An 8,856-nucleotide genomic window follows, 5' to 3' on the forward strand; every position below is an offset into this window, starting at 1 on the left:
GGGCTTTAGAGGGGACATGGCTGCCCACAATTCTACAGACCTATTTAAGAGTGACAGAATGTATTTCCAGGGTTGATATTAGCAGCTTTATTTCCTTTTTTGGCAGTATTACTAAAACTAGCAGATGAGGGGAATGCTGTAGGAATAACTTAACTAGATTTTATTAAAGCATTTAATAATGTATCCCATGCTATTTCTGTAGGGAAGATGGAGAGACGTATACTAGGGGACAATAAAATTAGATGGATTTAGAACAGATTGGACAGTAATATTCAAAAGAGGATCTATTTAATAGTTCAATGTCAACATTATCACAGGGTCATCAGTATTAACATATTGGTTAATGACTTGAATAAAGTCATTTATTGATGTTGATGGTATGTTGATTATTGATATTGATGGTATATTCATCAGATTTCCAGATGTGGGAATACATGGTCATGAATTTGAACAAGAACAGACTAACCAAGATACTCAAATACTCCTATCACTGAAACAGAATGGCCTAGAGAAGCCATCATCACAGGCAGTGACAGAGAAGGTACCTGGCAGGAAGAAGGCTGAGGAAGAGCCATCAAAGCAGCAGAAGGAAGGGCCATTTGATTATGGTATGGTGACAAGGGAGATATAGCAGAGGAATTCTGAGCATGAGCTCAGGACTGAACTTTAGGACCAAACCACATGAGCCAAGTATTGGCCAATCAATTCCTTCACTTGTACTTTCTATCATCCCTCCTAGGCTTTTTGAATTACAGCTGAGTCTCATACAGCTGAGAAATTTAGGTGATATAAAAAAATATATATATCAATAAAATTTTATTTTTAAAAAAATAAAACATTGGTAACTTGGAAAGGGAGCAATTTCAGTTTAATGATTAGGTCAAAAGCCAAAATTCAAAGGGTTGAGAAATGAGAAAAAAGTAAAGGCAAGAATTCTTATTATTCAATTTATGATATGCAATTAGATGGACAGCCCATAGAACTAAATCTTGCATGGATATTACAAATGGACAATTAAGTTGAGCCTAGAATTGAACAGGAGAAGGAAAATGAAATGGGTTTGTCTTTCAAAATTCAAAAAATGCTTTTGACACACCCAAGCTTCACCTTAAACAGAGTAATCTTTTTTAAACTAATATTCTTCCAAAGATGCTGTATGGAAGAGAGTTATGAAATCTTATTTCATAATGAGAATTAAAATTGAATTTCTAATTGATTTTTCTATTGCCAAAATAAGTGAACATTTGAACTGAAAACTGTCTTTATTTCAGTCCCTAAAAACATTATCTACTAAAGTTTAAATCATAGAACTTAAATCTGCATTGAGTAAAAGATGAAATAAAACATCCTTACTTCTAGATTGCTATATTTCCCTAAGTTGGGAATAGGACTGCTTATGTTGTGCGACAAAGCATATTTCCCATTTATGAGTGGAACCCTTTGGGGAAATGGCCTTTAAAACATGAAATTTCATTTATAAATGAATTGGTTAGAGAACCTTGGGCTTTTAATTTCAAGTACACTCTAGAGAGCCATGCTTTCCAACACATGGGCTACAACTATCAGAGTTACTGGAATAGATCAACAGATCATATAAATAAGTAAATTTACCTTCTAGAAACTAAAATGTCTTATACGTATGTGACACCTAATAAGCATGGCCAGACAAAGGACTTCAGTGGGGCAAATATTTTAAATGGCAGCTGGACATCTTGGGAATTGAAGGCATCATTCTTCATCCCAGGATATCTTGCTGTCATTCAAAATATGTCCCAAAATATTTATCCTGAGGGACCCCATTTGCAGAATATTATGCATGTGTATTGATATTTTCCAAATTATGTATATACTTGTGACAAATTTTTAAAAGTTTTACTTTTTAAAAAATTAAAGTTGAGGGTCATACAAAAAGGCATTAGCTAGGTGGTGCAGTGAATAGAGCACCAGCCCTGGATTCAGGAAGACCTGAGTTCAAAACCAGCCTCAGACACATAACATGTACTAGCTATGTGACCCTGGTTAAGTCACTTAACCCCATTGCCTAGCCAGAAAGAAAAAAGAAAAAGAAAGGAAAAGGCATTAGAGAGATACGAGTAGGTAGGACCTATAATTTCCTTGGCATCAGGAAGTCCTGATGATGCAATTTCCTCTACCAATAGAGGTCAGTACCTGCTCTGCAGCTTGTAGTCTTAGACAGTTACCTGAGGGCACTAATGTTTCCTGAGTGACCTTTACTTGTTCAGTCACATAGGCAGCTTAGTGAGAGCATTTTGCAAACTTTAAAGTGCCATATAAATATCATAGCGTTCTAAAGTTTGCAAAATGCTTTGCACTAACCAATTGCAGTCAAAGAGTAGGTAAACCCAAGAGCCCCAGAAAATGTCCAATTCCCCCAGAGCAGGGATGGGAAACCTGTGGCCTTGGGGCCACATGTGTCCTTGGGTGAGGCCTCTCGATTGAGTACAAGTTTTACAGAACATATCCTCTTATTAAGGGGATTTGTTCTGTGAAGTTTGGATTCAGTCAAAGGGCCACACTTGAGCACCTAGAGGTTCCCTACCCCTGCCCCAGACCATTGGCTCTGCTTGCAACACATACCCTTAACCCATCATGTAGGGAATCAGCCTTTGTGAAGACGGTATCTGGCAACAACCTCTGCTAGCCACCTCAACAGCTAAAGCTACGGAAGACCAGAAAAAGTCCCTGGCACTGTTAAATTGTTCAATGTCAGAAATTAGCATTATTTTCAATATCTTTACTCCACATCCAGCGCTCTATTCACTATTCAATAACTCACTCTTCTACAGTATATTAAGGGAACAGGACATGATGAAGAAATCCAGGGGAGTTGTGTAGTGGGAAACGAAGAGATGGCTAGCCAAGCTAGCCTGGTTACCCTCCTTATGGAGGTTCTAGGAGAAGCACACCAATAAGAGGGAAGAGTCCCGGCAGAGGGTACTTCCCATTCATAACTTCCAGAGCCGAAGTGATCTTCCAGGATGAAGTTATTTCTGAGACATTGGTGGAAAAGTTCATCAGAGTGTGGCCTGATGGGAAATAAAATACTAGATCCTCTTCCAGCTTGCTAGCATCTACCAAAGCTTATATTCTACAGGAATCCATGACTTTAACAGAGGAATCAAATATTTTGTACTATTTTTTTTTGGCAGGGGCAGGATGTTTATGTATGTGAAATCCCCCTACTATACTAAAAGTTCCATGAGGACAGGGACTTAGCTAAACCTTGCATCTTCCCCTAATCCAGTGTGGGAAAGATTTAGAAATTAGGGCTTCCACAGCAGAACAGGGTAATTCTGAGGGGGACTTCCAAGATCTCACAGATAGTCCCTCAACCAATTAGAAAGTGCCCCAAACACTCTGCAAAACGACTTCTTCCTTAAGACAGAGCCCTAGAGGCTAAACCAGGGTCAAGGACTGAGCAAAGGCTTTTCTCCCCTGCATTTGCTCAAGGAGCTTATTGAATATTAACTAACACAGCCTGAGGGTGGAGATAGCTGCCATTTTTTAACATGGGACATATGAACCAGGATGGACAAACATGATAAGGAGTAACATGGGATGGGCAGTTCAGGAAGAGTGTAATCCAATCCCAGCTCAAATGGGAGGAGTATGGATTTTACTAACCATTTAAAAGTTGGCTCTACCACTAGGGTGCAGTGTGCCCGCTTCTAGAAAGAAGCTAGTAAAGGCTTTCCTTCACACACTCCTACAGCAGATTTTTCAGATTTTCTAACACCAATGATCCACATATAAGGATAGGTACAGGTACTAGCATTATGATTTCCTTGGTATACAGTAGTCCGTCTACCAATGCAAGTTGGCACATTTCCACAATGATTTTTGGAGAGTTGCCTGGAGCACTGAGGTATTTAGTTAATAAACATTTATTTAATGCCTACTATGTGCCAGGCATTGCACTAAATGCTGGGGATACACCAAAAGGTTAAGGACAGTCTCTGCTCTTGAGGGCTCACAGTCATATGGGGAGACAAATGAGATAAACTGGAAATGATCAGCAGAGGGAAGGCATTAGAATCAAGAAGACTTGAGAAAAAGCTTCCTGTTGAAGATGAAATTTTAGCTGGGACTTAAGGGAAGCCAGGAGGAAGAGATTAGAAAGGAAAGCATTCCAGATATGAAGGACAGCTAGTAAAAATACCTGGAGTCTGAAAATGGAGTGTCTTGGTTTACGAAATACCAAGTCAGGTGGATCACAGTATACCTTCAGAGTGGGCGTGGCTAAAATGTAAGAAAACTGGAAAATGAAGGGGAGAAAGGTTATGAAGGGCTTTGAATGCCAAAAGGAAGATGTTCAAATTTGATCCTGGGTATGACAGCAAGCTACTGGAGTTTATTGAGGATAGTGACATGGTCAAATCTGCACTTTAGGAAGATCGCTTTAACAGCAGAGTGGAAGGTGGACTGGCATAGGAAGAGACTTGTAGCAGGAGACCGAACAGCAGACTATTTCAATAGTCTAGGCATGAGATGAGGGCCTCTACCAGGGTGTTGACAATGTCAAAAGAAAGAAGAGAGTGTATTTGAGAGATGTTGCAAAGGTTAAACTGCCGGCCTTGGCAACAGACTGGGTATGTGGAGGGTGGGGTGGGGGTTGAAATATAGTAAAAAGTCAAGAATGATACCTACCGTGGGTCACTGAGAGGATGGTCATGCAGTTGACAGTAATAGGGAATAGGGAAGGCTAGTGGAGAGAAGACAATGAGTTCAGTTTTGGACATTCTGCGTTTAAGTACTCTACAAGGCATCTAGTTCAAGATGTCCAAGAGGAAGCTGGAGATGAGAGAAATGATTCTTACTATGGAAGTTGAATCATTACGACTTATTTTTACCTTCTGTTGAGTTTTGTTTCATCTTTCTGATGGTTCCTTCTATTGATTTTAATTTTTACTTACAACTTCACTAATGTGAAAACATGTTTAATGGATATGTAAATGTAAAGCCTATATCAGATTGTGCGCTGTCTTGGGGAGGGTTGGGGGGAGGAAGGGTGAGAAAAATTTTCAACTCAAAAGCATATGGAAGTGATTGTTAATAAATCAAAATAAAAATAAAATTTAAAAAAAGGGAAATGATTCTTTCTTTCTTATATTAATAACCAATTATTGAATTAGGATTAAAGGGCTTTCCACTTCCTTATTCATTGTAGGAAATTTTGGGAAAAACTTACCCAACCAGGCTGAGAGAATTGGTGAATTGCTGTTCATTGTGTTTGGTCAGACAGGTCTGGAGTAGAAGTGGAGTCCTTCTTTGATATGTATATTGATAAGTCTCTTTGACCAAGACTTGGGTGATCCAAGTCATATAACCCCAAAACCCTCATCAGAATGAGCCCACATCTCACTTTAATATTCATTTTCTCATTGTTAGCCAATTAGATTGATTGCCACCCTCAAGAACACTCACTCTTCGAAGGGCATATAAACTGTGAGTCCACCACCATGAAGGTCTTTGGCATCTGAGAGTTCCATTGACCTCTTTTATAAACAGTATGCTAGCATTGTTAATAAAATGATTAACTGCCCAGAAACCAAGTCTTCAAACTTTTTAAACATCACAGAGATGCCAGACTGGAGGTCAAAAGAGAGGTTAGGACTAGATAAGTGGATTTGAGAATCATCTGCAGAGATGATAATTGAATCCATGGGAATAGATGATATCAAGTGCAACAATATAAGAAGAGTCCTTTCAGCCTTAGCTGCATGACCTGGATGAAGATCAGCAAGGGAGATTAAGGAGTAGTCAGGTAGGTAGGAGAACATGGAAAGAAAAAAACAAGACAGAAGATAGTATCAAGAAGAGAGTGATCAGTCACTTAACCCATTGCCTAGCCCCCCCAAAAAAAAGAGTGATCAACAGTGCCAAAGGTTGCAGAAAGGTCAAGAAGGAAGAAAACTTATAAAAGGTCATTAGATTTTGCAATTAAGAGATTATTAGTAACTTTGGAAAGAGCAGTATAAATTGAATGTGGTTGGAAACCAGACTATAGCTAGTACAGAGAGTAAAAGGAAAGACACCCATTATAGATGACTTCAAGGAGTTTAGACACAAAAGGGAGAAGAGATATGTGACAATAATTATTGGGGGTACATGGGTCAAGTGAGGGTTTTTGTGGGCAGGGGAGGCATAGGCATGTTTGTAGGTAGTAGAGAAATGACCAGTAGACAGCGAGAGATTGAAGAGAAGTTAAGGTGGGGATGATTAAGGGGACAATCTGCTGAAGGAGACAAAATAGAATGGAATTACTTGTGTAGGTAGAGGGGTTTGCATTGGCAAAGAGTGAGACCCTCCCCTTCATGTGAGATGGGATGGAGGAGATAGTGATAGAAAGCACCTGGGTGACAGAGATGAAGAGGGTGAAAGATGGAGCTTTCAGTAAATGCTGTTAAATATTTTCAGTAAACTGTGAGGCAAGGTTCTTAGCTGAGAAGATGATGGAGCTAGGGAAACCATAAAAGGTTTGGAGAGGGATAAAAAGATTTGGAAGAAGTTGTGAGTGGGACAGTGAATTAGGAAAATGTAAAGGGATTGCTTTGCAAACAATTAGGGTCCAATAGAGGTTATATAACAAATTTATAGTGGATCCAGTCTACATGATTTAGTGATTGTATTCAGCTTTGTTCAGCAGCACATGTGAAGGAGCAGATGCATTGGATGGCCAGTTATCCAAGGCTGAGGCTTGGCAGGGAATGATTAATAATATCTTAAAGAGGCCAGGGACTCAAGAGGAGACAGCATAGAGTTGTACTGATTCACCAAAGGGTCAAGATCAGAAAAGGAAGAAGAGTGTAGCTAGTGCAGAGACAATAGCCTGGGAGAAAATTGAGGGGTGAAGGGATTTGAGGTCACAGCATGGAGGAAAAACAGGGTTTGGCATTGCAAAAGCAGAGGGAAAGGTGAAATGACATTAGATTGTGATCACATATGGGAATCTCAGAGTTCATGAACAGAGAAGTAGAGTATTTTTGATGGCAAGATTAAAATTATGACAATCTTTATGGTGTGACTAAGGTGAGAAGGAATAAAATAGGTCATGTGAAACAAATAAGTTGGTGATCTGTGAGGTTAGGGTGGTTGAAGGAGTATCAATATGCATACTTATATCCCCTGGTATGAGGGAAGAAGTTGGAGAGGCAAGAAAGATTGAGCCAGGCACTAAACTCATGGGGGAAAGGAGAGTGTCCTAGTAGTCAGCAGACAACAGCTACCAGAATTGTAATTGAGTGGAAGATATGGATTGAGTGAAGCTCAAAGGAGGAAAGGTTACAGAGTGATAATGGTAGAAGGAGAGCCAGCAAGTAGCAATGGGGAGCAAAGAACATTCCAACTCCCAAGCTGGACCAGTGAGTTAGGGGAAAAGTTTAAGTACAGCCATTGCTAGAAAGGATGGTCGAGAGAGGTTGTGTCCCAGGAGGGAGCCAGGTCTCATTGAGAGCCACTAGATGGAAGGAGTGGGAAAGGAAAAAGATTTAAATTGAAAGCAAGTTTCTTGTCTATGGAACTGGCATTCCAGAGAGCATAGTTAGAGGGGTGGCTTTAGAATTAGGAGGAATTTGAAAAGAATGAGAATTAGGGATTGGAAGATAGTATTTGAATGAAGACCTCTGGAGATTAAGAATCACTGGGATGGGGAAGGTATAAACATGGGGGAGTTTACTGAGGAAAGTTTAAATAGATTTTCATTATTGTCTATTAGGGTTTGGCATCAAGGTAGAGTTCTCTCAGGGCCTTACACAATTCAGGCAAGGGACCCAGTACTTAGAGCCAAAGGAACGGGTATTATTCCCCTTCTTCCAGGGCAGGAGACGGAGACTAGGCTGGAGATTTGATGGGATGAATGGCCTTTCTTCTTTTCTTTGGAAGGGAGTCTGGGACTAATGGAATGGCTTTTCTTCTTTAGGGAGAAGGGTGTGTCTGTGTGTGTGTGTTGAAATATCATGAAGTCAGGAAATTTGCCAGGGCAACACAGCCAGTTCTGTGTCAGAAGGATTTGAACTCTGATCTTCCAGATTCCAAGGCCAGCTATGACACGATACCACTACATATAGTAAATGATAAATAAATTTTTGCTAATAAAATGAATTTAAAATGAAAGTTAAATCTCTAAGCCAGATCCAAGTTTGACAAGACATCTGGCAATTCTGGCAAATGTCAGACGGACCTTTGTAGTACAGTATCTCTACCCACTCCTATTTTGGGAGGTGGGGTATAAGGGAGACTATGCTGGTCAGCTGGTGGGCTTCTAATGCCAGAATTTATTTTTAGGCCTAGTTTGTTCTTGTTTAAGTCATAAAAGGAAAGGAAATTCCATTTATTTGAGGAAAATACCCAGAACCCCCAAATTTCTCAAAACAGAAACTTGAAGCACAATAAACACATTATATTTCTTTTATAATATACCTGTACTCTTTATCAAGCCTTACCTGTCCATGCAGTAGGCTTTTGTCTGTTCTCATGATTTTACCATACCTTTAACTTGGCTACAAGGAGACTGAAACTTATCAGGGCCAAAGAGATCCAGAGACCCAGAATCTTGAGGGGTCATATTCACTTCCGACACAAACTGAAAACTCCATAGTTGCAATTCCCTGCTATATGGCACTGGCTAGAACTGTTTTTGTCCCTAAACTGGGAATGATGATGAACATATAGCCCCAATAATCTCTAATAAACATTAGAGGTTGATTTCAACTACCCTTCTTGCTATTTATTACATGGGCTTCCAATTGGTTCACCACATTCCTAACTGTCACATTTTCATCGCTATGCTGCTTTAAGCCCAAGAACAACAAAAGTTACAGAATACTCAGTGCTATC

This window comes from Phascolarctos cinereus, unplaced genomic scaffold, assembly GCF_003287225.1.
Source record: "Phascolarctos cinereus isolate Bilbo 61053 unplaced genomic scaffold, phaCin_HiC Scaffold_4;HRSCAF=312, whole genome shotgun sequence".
Lineage (NCBI taxonomy): Eukaryota > Metazoa > Chordata > Mammalia > Diprotodontia > Phascolarctidae > Phascolarctos > Phascolarctos cinereus.